This window comes from Pseudophryne corroboree, chromosome 4, assembly GCF_028390025.1.
Source record: "Pseudophryne corroboree isolate aPseCor3 chromosome 4, aPseCor3.hap2, whole genome shotgun sequence".
NCBI classification, from domain to species: Eukaryota; Metazoa; Chordata; class Amphibia; order Anura; family Myobatrachidae; genus Pseudophryne; species Pseudophryne corroboree.
Genome location: NC_086447.1, coordinates 614,334,702 through 614,354,704, shown reverse-complemented (window position 1 = coordinate 614,354,704; position 20,003 = coordinate 614,334,702). Strand labels below are relative to the sequence as shown.

The following is a 20,003-nucleotide window of genomic DNA, read 5'->3' as shown; positions in this document are numbered from 1 at the left end:
TGTTGTATTTTTCTGTTTTAGTGGGAGTGACTTCCCTCTAAATTTGGCTGCAGCTTAGCAAGGCATCTCATCTACTCAGCGCCCAAATACATCTGGGTATACCCTTTCTTTGCAGGTAACGAAGAGTGTCTGCAAAAAACACAGGGGTGTCGTGACCATTTTCGGGTGAATGTCTCGGTGCATGTCTGCGATCATAAAGCATGACACCAGCATCGTAGCTCCCGTGGCTATTCTGCACGGCCATGGAGGCTTTTGGGGAGTTGATGTTCTTCGCATTTGCATTGCAATTGCAACAGAGTACACAATTGCAGTGGCTTTGGGGGCATCTCTGTTCACTTGAGGGTGGCTGCTACACTTGCGATGCTTCGCAGCACCCTCACTAAAAAAAGATAGCTGCTGCATTGGCTTTGTGACCGCCAATAAATCAGACCAACTATGTGTAACGCATGTGCCGTAGTATGTGCAGTTACAAAAAATTGTATGTGCAGTTACAAAAAATCTCTCAACTATATGAACATCAGCATTGCCTGCAGTTTCCGTGCAGGTCTAAATCAGGACCTAAAAGTGAAAAGGGCTTTTAATCTAAACAAGTCGCATGTTAAACTCATAATCATTATATATATTTTTCAGTGCAAATATTTTTAATTAAAGTGCAAAAAATATGAGAGTAGAACAGAGTAAAACAATATTCATATACGACCACCCCTGCTGGTCCAACACGCTGTACTGTAGATTGTTGGCATAGTGTTGCGGGTGTTATATAGGGATGTTAGTCCACACAACAGCACTTAACCAGGATGATTGGTTTATTCATATAACAGAGATAATAGCTTGTAGGATATAGAAGATGTTTTTCAGCAGCAGGAAGTCACAGTATACATGTGAAACAGTACAGCGGTGACACAGCGATTTAGTACACACAGGGTGCGCTGCGGGGTAGACAAGGTCACACACTCAGGAGAGCAGAAGCTGCACATCAGTGCAGTTGTCTCTCCCAGGAAGAACTCTCTCGGACTGTGCACTAAGCTCCTCCTCCTGCACTGAGCTGACACTAGGAGGGAAAACACTAGAGAAGGGAAGCGGCCTGTAGTGCTGGGAACAGAGACAGACCACAGAGTGATCCGCTGTCTAACATAGTTCTTATTCCACGTCGCTTTATCCTAATCACACAGCTGAAGAAGCCTGAGATGAGCACTATTATTTCTCCAAGTTATTAGTTAATTTGAATGTTTTTCAGACAAACCCTTTAACTTGTAATGTCACTAGAGTGCCTTATATTATTCTATGCTTCCGACCTAAAATTGCTGTGAAAGTACAAATAGCAATGAGTCAGACTTTACTGTCACTATCTAACCTGCACTTGTTGTAAAACCTGATAAGGTGGTATGCGAAGCTGCACATAATGGGCCTGATTCTGAGTTGTACAGGTATGTATTGGCAGATCCTTCAGTAGTGGCTGGTGGCAATGGTGTGCGATGGAGGTCACGCCACATGGCAGATAACTTTAACCAGGGAATTATTAATCAGTAAAAACAGGTGCACAGTATGCAACAGGAACAGGATGAAATAATATCCAGTTGCAGCCAGGATAAGGGTATGTTGGTGCTTGTAGTGCCCCTAAGTTTACACAGTGCTGCCAATTTTTTTAAATCTGCGCGTTGGTCCTGATGGTTAACATTCTAAGGGGCATATTAAAATTGCACGCAGAGAGACATTCGTGGGAGGTAACTGTGTGTGTGTGTGTGTGTGTGTGTGTGTGTGTGTGTGTGTGTGTGTGTGTATGTATGTGTGTGGGGGGGCTACACAGATGTGGCTGTGTTGTGGTCAGCGACTTTGTTCAAAGTTGCAGTTACTGTTAAGATATGGCTCAGCCAAGTTCGGGATTGGCAGAGATCTATTAGGTTAATTTCATCTGGGGTATAGCAACTGGCAAGGCAAGGGTCGATTGCAGGCAGACTGGATGCAAGATGACTTGGCAAGACTGGGGTTAATTGTAAACTTTGTCTAGGTGATAATGGCAAGGCTGATGCAAGTGAAGACAGCAAGACTTGATTAAACCAGATAGCAAAGCTTGGGTTAATTGCAGGTCAGGTTAGCAGGATACTGGAATGGTTATTGCAGATTAGCTTGACAAGGTATGATAACTGGAAGCCACAGGATTGAATATGCACTGGTAACTGAACAATGGGAACTGAATGAATGAGGTGATAACTGCTGGGAGTAACTAGGTGAGTGTGTGCGTGAGTTGATTAAAAGCAAGTTCTGTCAGCTTGAGCAGAGAGACTTGCTTAATGAATAGTGACTCACTAGGCTGTAATAACACTCAGAGGCAGAGTTGTAGCTTTGAGTACTGATACAGATATTCAGAAATTGCTGCAGACCTGTGAATACAGGCACGGCTGGAGTGAATATGAATAAAGTTTGCTAGCGACAACCAAGGACACACAGGCTGGATGGTCACAAGACCTGAGGTGGCAGGATAAACTCATGAAGACTTGGCAGGAGTTAGGGTGTGTACACACGGTGAGATCCTTGCTATGTTCGATTTTTACTTGCGATTTCCCTTGAACTCCCCGGAGCCCAGATAGGACAGATTTTGACTAACTTTTCTTGAGATATGGACTATGTGTGCTTACGATTTTGGCTTATGTGAGATTTTGGCTTATGTGAGATGTCATTGACATGTGAGATGAACTAGATAGTACACCGATCTAGCAAGGATTGACTTGCCTGCACAGTCTATCTTTTCTTGCGATGCTGACCTGGCGGGGCCGCGCATCGGGATCGCAAGGTGACTTTCACCTTGCGATTTGCACTCACTTTTCTTGCGATTTTGACTATATAGTCAAAATCTCAAGAAAAAATCTCACCGTGTGTACACACCTTTAGACAAGTATCAGGACCATGCATGAGAATAACTGGAGGGCTATGGCTGGATGTTGACACGGAGCAGAAACAGACACAGGATGGCAGTTACTGGGCAGGATCCAATAAGGCATAGGTCTTAGGACTGACAAGGAACTAGGACTCAGGAATAACTGTGGGGTTCAGACAGACAAACCATGGTTACAAGAACTGGAAACTGCATAGTATGCAGTGAGGCAGGCTCACTAGGTGCAGAAACTTAGTAATATCACCGACTCCAGGATCAGGGAAGGGAAAGAGACCAATCACAGGAGGAGTCAGGTAACAAAAGCATTTCAAACAGGTGTGCTACATACGTAGCAGCCGTCTTCCAGGTTGTTAGGAGACAGTCAGAAGACAAATGAGTGATGTCACAGTGGTGGCTCATAACAGTTATATTGACTCAGATGGCCATCTTCTGACTGCAAAACTGCACCTGTCATAGGTCAGTCCGGCCGCTGTTGCAATGATGTTTCATCACAGTACATCTGGTGATGGAATACCACCTCTGCTAGTGGGAGTCTCAGTAGGCTGAGAATTGGACACTTGTGTAAAAAATGATGCAGTCGCTGCTGCAACTGTGTCCACCTCTGAATCACTTATATGCTGTGGTGTCAACACAATGTGTGTATGTGTATATATATATATATATATATATATATATATAGTATAGCAGTAGTGAAACAGTGGAGTTTGGAGTCTCTGCAGGGCCTCCATTAGTTGGAGTCACTCACGGGCACATACTATACACAGGAAGCCATGAGGTGTAAGACGTGCGAGGGCCGTACATGCACAGTAGTGCACTCGGCAAGTAGAAGGTCATCCCTTCGGGTCGGTTAGAGAGGAGGAAGTGTGCTGAGCATTTTCTGCCAACAGTATATAGCAGTGGTTCTCGAACTGTGTGCCGTGGCTCCCTGGGGTGCCTCAGGACACTTGCAGGGGTGCACTGGGTTGGTGGTCCAGGACCAATTCAAATTATTTATGGTCAATGTAATAAGCAAAACCAGTGCTGGTGGCTGCCAAACATAACATGTGGACAAACAGAAGCGAATCTTATCCCTCACCACATAACTGAACCTTAGGATGACCTATAAACACAATTTACTTAATTTAATATTTCTTTCTAAATTTCTCAATAAGAATCTTTTGGCCTACGGGTGCCATGAAAAAATTTCTGATAATCTATGACGCTGTGATTCAAAAAAGGTGTGCAGGTCCAAATGCTGCAGCATCTAGTGAGTGTTTAGCAAACTGCGCATGTGCTGTAGAGAATATAGGCATTTGCATATCTTTGAGCGATTGGACGTTTCTCTCCATACAGTAAATGTTCTCAGTGTCAGCTGGGTGTATGCATGGAAGAGAACCATCTTCCAGGAGTGTTGGTGGAGGGTTGCCAGAGTTGTGTGTATGCCAAGGGGATGCCTGTTTCAGTCATATCTTTTGCACCTAGCATACGTAATTGCCTATGATGATGATGATTATGGCTGCTCTCATGAGTAGAAAAAGTGGGGAGGTGCAATGCGTACGCAGTAAGTTGTACATTAAGATGTATGTATAGGCCAGGTCCGTGCAGGTAGGGGAGGCAGTGCCTCCCCTGTCATTAATGATTGAAATAATACAAAGAAGATACTTATGACACATATTCTGTGTCATAAGTATATGCTTTAGACTTTACATTATTTTAATCATTTTTTTCTTGTTAAAAAACTGTTTTAAATGTGTTTCAGAGGCACTGCACTCGGTGCCTCCCGCTGCCAATGTGAAAGGGCTGGAAGTGGGGGGCAGGGCAGAGCAGCAGACAGTAAAAGCCCAATAAAAAAGGTCTATAAGCGTCACCTAATAGAAGTACCTCTGTGAAAGGGGTGTGCTTTCAGTCCATATGAAAGAAAGCCCCTGTCACAGACAGATGCGATTGGGTAGTGGTGGATTCTGGGGGAGCACCGAGGCATGTGCCCCAACGTTGGCTAGGAATTTGTTTCAATTATTATTATTATTTACATACAGTATGTGGCCGCCTTACACCCCTTATTTTACTGAACAGGTACGGCGGCGATGGCTGCTATAAGCTGCGGCCTGGCCGTGACTGCAGAGCAGACATGTCACAGCCTGACATGTTTGCTCCAGCACAGCGAGTAGCAGCAGCAGTGCCCGATGCCTGCCTCTTTCCTGTCTGCATGGTGGCTGCTCCCTCCCCCAGGACCAGTCACCAATCTACTGAAGTTATATGTCCCTTCTCCTTCCCCTCCGGGGGCTTCACCCATTCCTGCTGTTGTTGGTAAGATCTGAAATGGGGGTTGAGGTATAATATTATCTACGGGTGTTGTATCAGTATCACCATCATGGGGTTGTATACAGGGAGGCCAATCCCGGGATCGGCGGGATCCCGGGATTCTGGCCCAAAAATGCCGGTATTTGAATCTCGGGATTGGAGCCTCCAATCCCGGGATTCACGGGATTGCATTGCGCATGTGCAGTGAGGGTGGGTTGGTGTAAGTAACACTTACTATTAGGCGGTCGGCAGGACTAGGCGGGCGGCAGCCATGAACACAGACCGCGGCGTTGGCATTTCAAATGTAGTGCCAGCCGCCAGCCTATCACAGCTGGTGGACCGGCGGCCAATCAGGGAAGCGGCCGCAGCGGCTCCTGATTGGCTGCCGGACTGCCCGTTCTGACTGGCTGACGGCCAGCGCTATAATTTGAAAGGCCTCCGGCGCGTTCAGCGTGTCTTGTCCGTGTCATGCCGCCGCCGCGGCCACCATACTAACCCCTCCGGGCGCGCTGGCTCTCCGTGCGGCCGTCCTCGCTGGCGGTTCCCGGCTCCCGGCGCTCCGTCCGGCCAGCATGAGTGTGGACGTCGCGGGTACGCCCGGCGTCCACGGAAGGTGCGGGTGACGTCATCAGTACTTCCCTCCAATCAGGCACTGGTGGGAAGTTCAAATTCAGACGCCGGGCAGAGCTCCGGCGCCTGAGTATCATCTATTCTCCCAAGAGTTGTGATCTCCAGTGCCCCCGTATCCCTGTAGTCTCCAGCCTTCTCAGCATCTCCAAGTGCCTCAGCGTCTCCGAGCACCTCAGTGCTTCCAAGCACCTCAGCGTCTCCGAGCACCTCAGTGCCTCCAAGCGCCTCAGCGCCTCCAAGCACCTCAGAGTCTCCAAGCGCCTCAGCGCTTCCAAGCGCCTCCAAGCACCTCAGCGCCTCCAAGCACCTCAGCGCCTCCAAGCGCCTCAGCGCCGCCAAGTATCTCAGTGCCTCCAAGCACCTCAGTGCCTCCAGCACCTCAGTATCGCTCTCAGTGAGCTTAGGGTACTCTTCACCAATTCATCAGCTCCTTTTCAAGTCTTGTCTTTCAGGAGACCTCCAGCGTCCACACGTGCCTCCTGCCTGCCGTCCAAATCCTGCATGAGGAAAACCTACATTCGGCCATCTCTGCTGCGACCCAGTTGCGGTTCCTCTTACGGGTCACCGGAAGAAACCCCGAGTCCACAACACTCCCAAACCAAGTCAGTGATAGTCCGCCTAATGGTAAGTGTAGTATTACTGACACCCACCCCCCCTCACTGCAGTGCTCACTGCAGCCTCCCTCCCACTCCGCTTCCTACACCCTCCAGTGCTGCTCCCTAGTCCCTACACTACACTACACCAGTGCTGCTCCCTACAATACACTCACTATCCAGCGCTGCTCCCTACACTACACCCACTATCCAGCGCTGCTCCCTACACTACACCCACTATTCAGCGCTGCTCCCTACACTACACTCACTATTCAGCGCTGCTCCCTACATTACACCCACTATCCAGCGCTGCTCCCTACACTACACTCACTATCCAGCGCTGCTCCCTACACTACACTCACTATCCAGTGTTGCTCCCTACACTACACCCACTATCCAGCGCTGCTCCCTACACTACACCCACCCTCCAGCGCTACTCCCTACAGCCTACCGGTAAATCCTTTTCTCCTAGTCCGTAGAGGATGCTGGGGTCCACTTTAGTACCATGGGGTATAGACGGTTCCGCAGGAGCCATGGGCACTTTAAGACTTTTCAAGGGTGTGAACTGGCTTCTCCCTCTATGCCCCTCCTCCAGACCTCAGTTATAGGAACTGTGCCCAGGGAGACGGACATTTCGAGGAAAGGACTCACTTTAATGGTGAGATTCATCCCAGCTCACACCTCAACCATGCCGCACACATGGCATTCAACATAACACATGCCAACGGGCATGAAGAATTGCAGCAACATGCTGAAAATAACCGTAACACAACATCTGTGTAACTACAAACGTAATAACTGCAGGAAAAGTACGCACTGGGTCGGGCGCCCAGCATCCTCTACAGACTAGGAGTAAAGGATTTACCGGTAGGTATTAAAAACCTGTTTTCTCATACGTCCTAGAGGATGCTGGGGTCCACTTTAGTACAATAAGGTTATACCAAAGCTCCAGTATGGGCGGGAGAGTGCGGATGACTCTGAAGCACCGATTGACCAAACTTGAGGTCCTCATTGGCCAAGGTGTCAAACTTGTAAAACTTTGGAAACGTGTTTGCCCCTGACCAAGTAGCTGCCCAAGTAGCTGCTCGTAGTTGTAATGCCGAGACCCCCCGGGCAGCCGCCCAGGATGCGCCCACCTTTCTAGTAGAATGGTCATTTACCGACTTCGGTATCGGCAATCCTGCCGTGGAATGAGCGTGCTGAATCGTCCCTCTGATCCAGCGTGCAATGGTCTGCTTAGAAGCAGGACACCCAATCTTGTTGGGAGCATACAGGACAAACAGAGCCTCTGTTTTCCGTACCCAAGCTGTTCTTGCGACATAAATTTTCAAAGCTCTAACTACATCAAGAGACTTTGATGCAGTGAAGGTGTCAGTAGCCACTGGCACCACAATAGGTTGGTTGATATGGAAAGACGAAACAACCTTTGGAAGAAATTGTTGGCGAGTTCTCAACTCTGCTCTATCTTCATGGAAGATCAGGTAAGGGCTCTTGTGGGACAAAGCCCCCAACTCAGACACCCGCCTTGCGGATGCCAAGGCCAATAACATGACCACTTTCCAAGTGAGAAACTTCAATTCTATCTACTTCAGTTGTTCAAACCAATCTGATTGCAGGAACTGCAAGACCACATTAAGGTCCCATGGAGCCACCGGGGGCACAAATGGAGGTAGGATGTGCAGCACTCCTTTCATGAACTTCTGAACTTCTGGAAGGGAGGCCAATTGTCTTTGAAAGAAAATTGATAAGGCCGAAATCTGGACCTTGATTGAACCCAATCGTAGGCCCGCATCCACACCAGACTGTAGAAAATGGAGAAAACGTCCTAACTGAAACGCTTCCGTTGAAGCCTTCTTGGATTCACACCAAGACACATATTTTCTCCAAATACGGTGGTAATGCTTAGACGTTACTCCTTTCCTGGCCTGAATAAGTGTGACTACTTTTGGAATACCCTTTCGGGCTAGGATCCGGCGCTCAAAAGCCATGGCGTCAAACGTAGCCGTGGTAAGTCTTGATATACGCATGGCCCCTGCTGCAGCAGGTCCTCGCGAGGAGGAAGAGGCCGAGGATCTTCCATGAGCAACTCCTGAAGATCTGGATACCAAGTCCTCCTTGGCCAGTCTGGGGCAATGAGGATCGCTCAAACCCTTGTTCTCCGTATGATTTTGAGAACGTTTGGTATTAGTGGAAGTGGAGGGAAGACATATACCGACTGAAACACCCACTGGGTCACCAGTGCATCCACTGCTATTGTTTGAGGGTCTCTCGACCTGGAACAATATCTCTGAAGCTTCTTGTTGAGACGAGATGCCATCATGTCTACTTGAGGAGCTCCCCAAAGACCTGTCACCTCTGCGAAGACTTCTTGGTGGAGGCCCCACTCTTCTGGATCGAGATCATGTCTGCTGAGGAAGTCTGCTTCCCAGTTGTCCACTCCAGGAATGAAAATTGCCGACAGAGCTCTTGCATGTCTTTCTGCCCAGAGGAGGATCTTTGTCACCTCTGCCATTGCTGCTCTGCTTTTCATTCCGCCCTGGCGGTTTATGTAGGCGACTGCTGTTACATTGTCCGACTGGATCTGCACGGGTTGATCTTGAAGAAGATGCACCGCTTGTAGAAGGCCGTTGTAAATGCCTCTCAATTCCAGCACGTTTATGTAAAGACAGGTTTCCTGACTTGAACATCTTCCTTTTCCCCTGTGTGACTGCTCCCCAGCCTCGGAGACTTGCCTCTGTGGTTACTAGGACCCAGTCCTGAATCCCGAACCTGCGTCCCTCTAATAGGTGAGAACTGTGTAGCCACCACAGGAGCGAAATCCTGGCTTTGGAGGACAGCATTATCTTCTGGTGCATGTGCAGGTGGGATCCGGACCACTTGTCCAACAGGTCCCACTGGAAAGCTCTGGCATGGATTCAGCCAAACTGTATGGCCTCGTAGGCCGCTACCATCTTTCCAAACAACCGAATACATTGATGGATCGACACTCTTGTTGGTTTCAAAATTTGCTTGACCAGTCTCTGGATTTCCAGAGCCTTTTCCACTGGAAGGAATACCCTCTGTACTTCTGTGTCCAGTATCATCCCCAGAAAGGACAATCTTGTCGTCGGTTCCAATTGTGACTTTGGAAAATTCATGATCCAATCGTGTCGTTGGAGTACTGACAGGGAGAGTGCAATGTTCTGCACCAACCGTTCCTTGGATCTCGCCTTTATCAGGAGATCGCCCAGGTAAGGAATTATATTGACTCCTTGTTGTTGAAGGTGGACCATCATCTCCGCCATCACCTTGGTGAATACCCTCGGTGCCGTGTAGAGTCCGAACGGCAACGTCTGGAACTGGTAATGGCAATCCTGTACTGCGAATCTCAGATAAGCTTGGTGAGGAGGATAAATGGGAACATGCAAATAAGCATCTTTTATGTCTACTGACACCATGAGATTCCATCTTGAACTTGAACCTTTTGAGGTAGAGATTCAGATATTTCAGGTTTAAAATTGGTCTGACCGAGCCATCTGGCTTCGGCACTACGAAAAGGCTTAAATAAAAACCTTCTCCTTGCTGTGACAAGAGTACCAGGACAATGACTTGATCCTGACATAATTTTTGAATTGCAGCTGTTACTACTTCTCTTTCTGGAAGAAAAGCTGGCAAGGTCGATTTGAAAAATCGGGATGGGGTGACGTGTTGAAACTCCAGTTTGTATCCATGGGACACTATTTGTACATGCTAGAAGGCATGAAAGATATTTGTAAGACCCAGGGGTCCAGGCCAGACTGAAGCCAGATCTGACTGAAAAGTTTCAGACGTGCTCCCACGCGAGCGGACTCCCGCAAGGGAGCCCCAGCGTCATGCTGCAGATTTGGCAGAAGCAGGGGTTGATTTCTGCTCCTGCGATCCTGGAGACGCTGCGGATTTTTTTCACTTTCCTCTTCCTCTACCTGCAAAGAAGGGGGAACCTTTGGCCTTTTTGTATTTGTTGGGCCGAAAGGACTGCATCTGAGAGTGATGTGTCTTTTACGCCGCTGCAGGAGCATAAGGCAAGAATGTAGACTTACCTGCGGTAGCCGCAGAGACTAATGCATCCAGCCCATCTCCAAACAAGGCCTCACCTTTATACGGCAGAGCATCCATATTTCTTTTGGAATCTGCATCAGCATTCCACTGGCGAATCCACAACGCCCTCCGAGCTGATACTGCCATGGTAGTGGTTTTTGAACCCAAGAGTCCAATATCTTTCATGCCTTCTAGCATGTATGCAGCAGCGTATTTGATATGATCTAACGTTAGGAGTATCTCGTCTCTATAGTGTCAATTTCCGATGACAGGTTATCTGACCATTTTTTGATAGCCCTACTCACCCATGCGCAAGCATGGTGGGCCTGAGCAATGCACCATTGGCCACATAAATAGATTTTAACGTAGTCTCCAACTTGCGGTCTGCCGGCTCCTTCAGTGAAGCCGTCCCAGGTGCAGGAAGAATCACCTTTTTAGTTAACCTTGACAGGGCACTGTCTAATACTAGGGTGACTCCCACCTTTTCCTGTCCTCTGCCAGGAAAGGATAAGCAACCTGAATCCTTTTGGGAACCTGAAATTTCTTTTCAGGGTTTACCCAAACTCCCTCAAATAAGGTATTTAGCTCATGAGAAGGAGGGAAAGTTACATTAATTTTCCTCTCTTTATAAAAATAAGCCTTCTCCTGAGGTACAGGAGGGGCTTCCGTAACTTCCTTTATAGCAACAATCATGTATTGAATGCTTTTTGCCAATTTAGGATCTATTCCCCTGGAATCACTATCGTCGACACAGGAATCAGAGTCCGTGTCGGTATCAGTATGTATTATTTGTGCAAATGGTCTCTTATGTGACCCAGAGGGGTCGCCTATGGATGAAAAAGCAGGACTATGAAAATTCACATCTTCCACTGATTTTCTCCAGCTTTCTGCATGAGACTCAGACTTATCCAATCTCTTACTATGATTCACACTATCACGTAATTCTTTCACCCATTCAGGCTCTTGGTGTGCCGGCAACGCCACCACATTACAACTCTGTGTCCCTAAAATTGCTCCCTCAGGGGAAGAGCTCCCTGCCTCAGACATGTCACACATGTGCACAACCACACCACAGACACTGGAGGATGACCAGCGTTCTTCTCTGCAGCCTGGAAGGAGAGAAAATGGCGTTGAGCAGTGTGCTGGCTGACTGAGGAGGAAGCCCCGCCCCCTCAATGGCGGGTTTCTTCTCAGCATTTATGAGGTAATTTTTTATACTGGACTGTGCCTCAGCAACTTATGCCCCTTATTTATGCCAGTTTCAATAGGTTTCATGCTGCCCAGGGTGCCCCCCGCGCCCTGCAGTGCCTGTGTATATGTGGGCAACATGGCGCGCTGCGCTCCCGCCAGTCGCGCGGTACCTTTAGCCGTCACTTTGATTGAAGTTCTTCTTCTAACACTCACCTGTCTTCTGACTTCTGGCTCTGCAAGGGGAGTGACGGCGTGCTGTGGAAGTGAGCACATAGCCGCAGCTAGCGTTCAGTACCCTTCAGGAGCTAATGGTGTCCTGTCAGCCAGAAGCAGAGCCATGAAACTCTTCAGGAAGTTGGTTCCTACTTCTGCCCCCTAAGTCCCACGAAGCAGGGAGACTGTTGCCAGCAGTTCTCCCTGAAAATAAAAAAACTAACATAAGTCTTTTCAGAGAAACTCAGTAGAGCTCCCCTGGAGTGCATCCAGTTTGCCTGGGCAGATTTTCTAAACTGAGGTCTGGAGGAGGGGCATAGAGGGAGGAGCCAGTTCACACCCTTGAAAAGTCTTAAAGTGCCCATGGCTCCTGCGGAACCGTCTATACCCCATGGTACTAAAGTGGACCCCAGCATCCTCTAGGACGTATGAGAAATTAAAAATACAAAACAAAACCCACAATTTTATTTTTCTGTGCCGACCTTTTGACTGACCCTGCTGACCTTTTGACCCTGCTGACCTTTTGACTGTCGACATTTTGACCCTGTCGACCTTTTGACTGTCGACCTTTTACTGTAGATCTAGTGACTGTCTATCTTCTGTATCAGAACCTCTGAAGAGCAGGATGTTCCACTTCCTGACTGTCCAAAAGCTCCCATGTGGCAGAGGTGTGCCAGTGAGGAGCAGGCTGAATCAATGTGTCGTGTGTGCATAAATAGCAAGGTAATGGCTTTTGGGCAGAGGGGCTGATATATGATTTCCTCTCTCTGTATCTTTCTTCTGTCTGACTGTCCCTTGCTTCTGTTTGTCTCTTCCCTCTGTCTCTTTCCTGTCCATCTATTTCTCTGTTACTCTCTAGCCCTTACATTCTGCATGTCTCTTTCCTCTGTGTGTCTCTTTCCACCATCCTCTCACATCCGTTGTTTGCCTGTCTCTTTTCTCTGTCCTCTCACACCCTCTGCTTGCTGGTCTGACTCTTTTATCTGTGTCTTTCTTCCCACCATCCATTCACAGCCTCTGTCTGTCTCTTCCCACCATCCTCTCACATGTCACATCCACTGTCTGTCTGTTTCTTTCCTCTTTGTGTCTGTTTCAACCATCCTCTTGTGACACCCAGGAGTTGGTATCACAGATGTTAACAATTTACATGTAGGTATTAGGAAGGTTGATCCCCTGATTAAATGTGTTACTTCTTTCTTCTGATATTCCTCACCTGGACCTTATGTCTGTAGCTCCTAACAGGAATATGTTTCGCCAGCAACTCACAATACAATTCCAAATATATTACATACAGACATTAATTACACAATATCTCTATATGAATTTTATTCAACTGAAGCATTTCTGTAAGCTTTTCTCTGCTGTAAGGACTTGAGGAGATTATAACATATAATGGCAATATGTATGTTATTCACATACCCTTTTCATGCAGAGAACAAAGCACAAGAAATAATATCAACATTTGACAATCACATTTAAAATACTCTTATAATTGGGGCCCCACATAGCCAGATTAAGAGGGGGATGCAGGGCATACTGTACCCCGGGCCCCCTTTGTCAGGGCCCCCCCGGCCAAAGCACACTGATATCACTAGCTTTCCCTCTTAATGTGAGAGCCAGAATGCAAGCAGGGCAGTATGCAGTGCAGGCAGAGACACAGGAATATTATGTTTTATGAGCTACCAACTGAGCTTTCTGACCAGAATAGAGATAGGAGGGTGGAGAGAGCTGTGACACAGGGATACTAGCTTCTCCTCCTCCCTGCCTGGGTGTCTGAGTACTGTGTAAACTTTTATTCAACTAAACCATTTGGGTCTAGAGATAGAGACACACACACAGAAAGTGCTCCTGGGTCCTGTCCCAGTGTGTAAGTAATACAGAGGCTGATGCTATTCTTGCATGTGACAAGATACATTTTATTTTTCTATGTGTATTTTAAGGTTGTTTAAGTTGTCTTTTTTTCTCTACAAAAACATTTGATAAAATAGTTGTCTTTCAATTAGGTGGAGCTACTCTATTAACAGTACCCAGGTATTATTAAACTATTGCTTTAAAACTAATATACACCATTGGTTTAAATGTAATATACACAATCTATACCTCCTACCATGACCCATTCCAGGAGGGACAAAATGCTTTCTACCTGTACTTCCTTCTTAATTTATGATTGCAAACACCTGCGTTGAAATACCTTTCTTAACAATTAAATAGTTAAACACAGGTTACATCAATCATATATTAAGTGGGAAGTCCAGGCAGAGAGCATTTTGTCCCTCCTGGAATGGGACATGTTGAGAGGTATGCACAATCTAATATACATCCCCTACCTTCCACCGGGGCCCCTCTGTCTTAAGTGCCCCGGGCACCCCCAAGGCTTAATCCGGCCCTGGGGCCCCATAAAACCTTTGTAATTTTGTAGCTAGCTACATTGAGTTTAGTGCACTTCTCTAAGAAAGTTATCTCCTGAGATCAGTTAAAAGTCTGGGATGAATGTAGCAATGGATAGATCACAGGGGGTAATTCTGAGTTGATCGCAGCAGCAAATATGTTAGCAAGTGGGCAAAACCATGGGGGTAATTCCAAGTTGATCGCAGCAGGATTTTTGATAGCAATTGGGCAAAACCATGGGGGTCATTCCGAGTTGTTCGCTCGTTATATTTTTCTCGCAACAGAGCGATTAGTCGCTAATGCGCATGCGCAATGTCCGCAGTGCGACTGCGCCAAGTAAATTTTCTATGCAGTTAGGTATTTTACTCACGGCATTACGAGGTTTTTTCTTCGTTCTGGTGATCGTAATGTGATTGACAGGAAGTGGGTGTTTCTGGGAGGAAACTGGCCGTTTTATGGGTGTGTGCGAAAAAACGCTGCCGTTTCTGGGAAAAACGCGGGAGTGGCTGGAGAAACGGAGGAGTGTCTGTCCGAACGCTGGGAGTGTTTGTGACGTCAAACCAGGAACGAAACTGACTGAACTGATCGCAGTTGCCGAGTAAGTGTGGAGCTACTCAGAAACTGCTAAGAAGTGTCTATTCGCAATTTTGCTAATCTTTCGTTCGCAATTTTGATAAGCTAAGATTCACTCCCAGTAGGCGGCGGCTTAGCGTGTGCAAAGCTGCTAAAATTAGCTTGCGAGCGAACAACTCGGAATGAGGGCCCATGTGCACTGCAGGGGAGGCAGATATAACATGTGCAGAAAGAGTTAGATTTGGGTGGGTTATTTTATTTCTGTGCAGGGTAAATACTGGCTGCTTTATTTTTACACTACTAATTAGATTGCAGACTGAACACACCACACCCAAATCTAACTCTCTCTGCACATGTTATATCTGCCTCCCCTGCTGTGCACATGGTTTTGCCCAATTGCTAACAAACTTGCTGCTGCGATCAACTTGGAATTACCCCCACAGTACATAAAGTATAGCTGGTCCTGTCCAACCAGGCGGTTTTGCAACTCTTTCCTGTCTGTAGGCAATTGCTTTCCACCGTAACAATCTCTCCTGTTGCAGTGCAGCACAATATCTTTTGGCAAATATGGGTCTATCTTGATAGTCTGTGAATAATCTTATTACCAGGCACTGTAACTGTAGCAATGTTTAGCTGGATGTTATACTAGGCAATTTTAGGTACTATTCCCATAATGGAAACTCCACGCTGCTGTGTCAGGCAATAACTGCTTACAACTGTGGCATTTGGTCCTGACTCATCATTAAACACAAAGGTGGTCATTCCGAGTTGATCGCTAGCTGCTTTTGTTCGCTGCGCAGCAATCAGGCAAAAAATCGGCACTTCTGCGTATGCGTATGCGGCGCAATGCGCACGCGCGTCGTACTATTACAACAAACGATGTCGTTTCACACAAGGTCTAGCGAAGCTTTTCAGTCGCACTGCTGGCCGCAGAGTGATTGACAGGAAGAGGGCGTTTCTGGGTGTCAATGACCGTTTTAAGGGAGTGTTCGGAAAAACGCAGGCATGCCAGGAAAAACGCAGGCGTGGCTGGGCGAACGCAGGGCGTGTTCGTGACGTCAAAACAGGAACTAAATAGTCTGAAGTGATCGCAAGCGCTGAGTAGATCTGAAGCTACTCTGAAACTGCACAAAATATTTTGTAGCCGCTCTGCGATCCTTTCGTTCACACTTCTGCTAAGCTAAAATACACTCCCAGTGGGAGGCGGCTTAGCGTTTGCACGGCTGCTAAAAACTGCTAGCGATCGAACAACTCGGAATGACCACCAATATACAGTAAGCAGCTAAGGTGCCTCTGTCCCTGTTATGAGCATTCTCTCTCTGTCAATCACTGGAAGGGCTTGTGATGTGTAGCTAGTGAAACAGGACTACTGACATGTGCTCCAAAAAGGTTGCTGTGCTCAATGGTTACATTTACTCTCTGACTGAGAGCAGTACAACATCCGTTGCAAGGCCCTGTGATATGGAGGCCTGAATCCTTTTAAGCTTTCTATGTATCTCTATTAGAGATGAGCGGGTTCGGTTTCTCTGAATCCGAACCCGCCAGAACTTCATGTTTTTTTTCACGGGTCCGAGCGACTCGGATCTTCCCGCCTTGCTCGGTTAACCCGAGCGCGCCCGAACGTCATCATGACGCTGTCGGATTCTCGCGAGGCTCGGATTCTATCGCGAGACTCGGATTCTATATAAGGAGCCGCGCGTCGCCGCCATTTTCACACGTGCATTGAGATTGATAGGGAGAGGACGTGGCTGGCGTCCTCTCCGTTTAGAATAGATTAGAGAGACACTTGATTTACTAATTTTGGGGAGCATTAGGAGTACTCAGTACAGTGCAGAGTTTTGCTGATAGTGACCAGTGACCACCAGTTTTATTTATAATCCGTTCTCTGCCTGAAAAAAGCGATACACAGCACACAGTGACTCAGTCACATACCATATCTGTGTGCACTGCTCAGGCTCAGGCCAGTGTGCTGCATCATCTATTATCTATATATAATATTATATATATCTGTCTGACTGCTCAGCTCACACAGCTTATAATTGTGGGGGAGACTGGGGAGCACTACTGCAGTGCCAGTTATAGGTTATAGCAGGAGCCAGGAGTACATAATATATTATATAGTGAGTGACCACCAGACACACAGTGCAGTTTATTTAATATATCCGTTCTCTGCCTGAAAAAAGCGATACACACAGTGACTCAGTCAGTCACATACCATATCTGTGTGCACTGCTCAGGCTCAGGCCAGTGTGCTGCATCATCTATATATATTATATATCTGTCTGACTGCTCAGCTCACACAGCTTATAATTGTGGGGGAGACTGGGGAGCACTACTGCAGTGCCAGTTATAGGTTATAGCAGGAGCCAGGAGTACATAATATTATATTAAAATTAAACAGTGCACACTTTTGCTGCAGGAGTGCCACTGCCAGTGTGACTAGTGACCAGTGACCTGACCACCAGTATATATAATATTAGTAGTATACTATCTCTTTATCAACCAGTCTATATTAGCAGCAGACACAGTACAGTGCGGTAGTTCACGGCTGTGGCTACCTCTGTGTCGGCACTCGGCAGCCCGTCCATAATTGTATATACCACCTAACCGTGGTTTTTTTTTCTTTCTTTATACATACATACTAGTTACGAGTATACTATCTCTTTATCAACCAGTCTATATATTAGCAGCAGACACAGTACAGTGCGGTAGTTCACGGCTGTGGCTACCTCTGTGTCGGCACTCGGCAGCCCGTCCATAATTGTATATACCACCTAACCGTGGTTTTTTTTTCTTTCTTTATACATACATACTAGTTACGAGTATACTATCTCTTTATCAACCAGTCTATATATTAGCAGCAGACACAGTACAGTGCGGTAGTTCACGGCTGTGGCTACCTCTGTGTCGGCACTCGGCAGCCCGTCCATAATTGTATATACCACCTAACCGTGGTTTTTTTTTCTTTCTTTATACATACATACTAGTTACGAGTATACTATCTCTTTATCAACCAGTCTATATATTAGCAGCAGACACAGTACAGTGCGGTAGTTCACGGCTGTGGCTACCTCTGTGTCGGCACTCGGCAGCCCGCCCATAATTGTATACTAGTATCCAATCCATCCATCTCCATTGTTTACCTGAGGTGCCTTTTAGTTGTGCCTATTAAAATATGGAGAACAAAAATGTTGAGGTTCCAAAATTAGGGAAAGATCAAGATCCACTTCCACCTCGTGCTGAAGCTGCTGCCACTAGTCATGGCCGAGACGATGAAATGCCAGCAACGTCGTCTGCCAAGGCCGATGCCCAATGTCATAGTACAGAGCATGTCAAATCCAAAACACCAAATATCAGTAAAAAAAGGACTCCAAAACCTAAAATAAAATTGTCGGAGGAGAAGCGTAAACTTGCCAATATGCCATTTACCACACGGAGTGGCAAGGAACGGCTGAGGCCCTGGCCTATGTTCATGGCTAGTGGTTCAGCTTCACATGAGGATGGAAGCACTCAGCCTCTCGCTAGAAAAATGAAAAGACTCAAGCTGGCAAAAGCAGCACAGCAAAGAACTGTGCATTTTTCGAAATCCCAAATCCACAAGGAGAGTCCAATTGTGTCGGTTGCGATGCCTGACCTTCCCAACACTGGACGTGAAGAGCATGCGCCTTCCACCATTTGCACGCCCCCTGCAAGTGCTGGAAGGAGCACCCGCAGTCCAGTTCCTGATAGTCAGATTGAAGATGTCAGTGTTGAAGTACACCAGGATGAGGAGGATATGGGTGTTGCTGGCGCTGGGGAGGAAATTGACCAGGAGGATTCTGATGGTGAGGTGGTTTGTTTAAGTCAGGCACCCGGGGAGACACCTGTTGTCCGTGGGAGGAATATGGCCGTTGACATGCCAGGTGAAAATACCAAAAAAATCAGCTCTTCGGTGTGGAGGTATTTCACCAGAAATGCGGACAACAGGTGTCAAGCCGTGTGTTCCCTTTGTCAAGCTGTAATAAGTAGGGGTAAGGACGTTAACCACCTCGGAACATCCTCCCTTATACGTCACCTGCAGCGCATTCATAATAAGTCAGTGACAAGTTCAAAAACTTTGGGTGACAGCGGAAGCAGTCCACTGACCAGTAAATCCCTTCCTCTTGTAACCAAGCTCACGCAAACCACCCCACCAACTCCCTCAGTGTCAATTTCCTCCTTCCCCAGGAATGCCAATAGTCCTGCAGGCCATGTCACTGGCAATTCTGACGAGTCCTCTCCTGCCTGGGATTCCTCTGATGCATCCTTGCGTGTAACGCCTACTGCTGCTGGCGCTGCTGTTGCTGCCGCTGGGAGTCGATGGTCATCCCAGAGGGGAAGTCGTAAGCCCACTTGTACTACTTCCAGTAAGCAATTGACTGTTCAACAGTCCTTTGCGAGGAAGATGAAATATCACAGCAGTCATCCTACTGCAAAGCGGATAACTGAGTCCTTGACAACTATGTTGGTGTTAGACGTGCGTCCGGTATCCGCCGTTAGTTCACAGGGAACTAGACAATTTATTGAGGCAGTGTGCCCCCGTTACCAAATACCATCTAGGTTCCACTTCTCTAGGCAGGCGATACCGAGAATGTACACGGACGTCAGAAAAAGACTCACCAGTGTCCTAAAAAATGCAGTTGTACCCAATGTCCACTTAACCACGGACATGTGGACAAGTGGAGCAGGGCAGGGTCAGGACTATATGACTGTGACAGCCCACTGGGTAGATGTATGGACTCCCGCCGCAAGAACAGCAGCGGCGGCACCAGTAGCAGCATCTCGCAAACGCCAACTCTTTCCTAGGCAGGCTACGCTTTGTATCACCGCTTTCCAGAATACGCACACAGCTGAAAACCTCTTACGGCAACTGAGGAAGATCATCGCGGAATGGCTTACCCCAATTGGACTCTCCTGTGGATTTGTGGCATCGGACAACGCCAGCAATATTGTGTGTGCATTAAATATGGGCAAATTCCAGCACGTCCCATGTTTTGCACATACCTTGAATTTGGTGGTGCAGAATTTTTTTAAAAACGACAGGGGCGTGCAAGAGATGCTGTCGGTGGCCAGAAAAATTGCGGGACACTTTCGGCGTACAGGCACCACGTACAGAAGACTGGAGCACCACCAAAAACTACTGAACCTGCCCTGCCATCATCTGAAGC

The 20,003-nt window shown here is 47.3% G+C and overlaps 1 protein-coding gene across 1 annotated transcript in view; it reads left to right on the top strand.

Moving 5' to 3' along the window:
- The first annotated feature begins 2,211 nt into the window (after positions 1–2,211).
- The window catches only part of TULP4 (TUB like protein 4), an 807,065-nt gene continuing 789,273 nt past the window's right edge, over positions 2,212–20,003 (top strand). The window contains exon 1 of the mRNA XM_063917647.1: positions 2,212–2,228. The gene's annotated coding sequence lies outside the window, so the exon portion shown is untranslated. The remainder of the gene's footprint in view (positions 2,229–20,003) is intronic.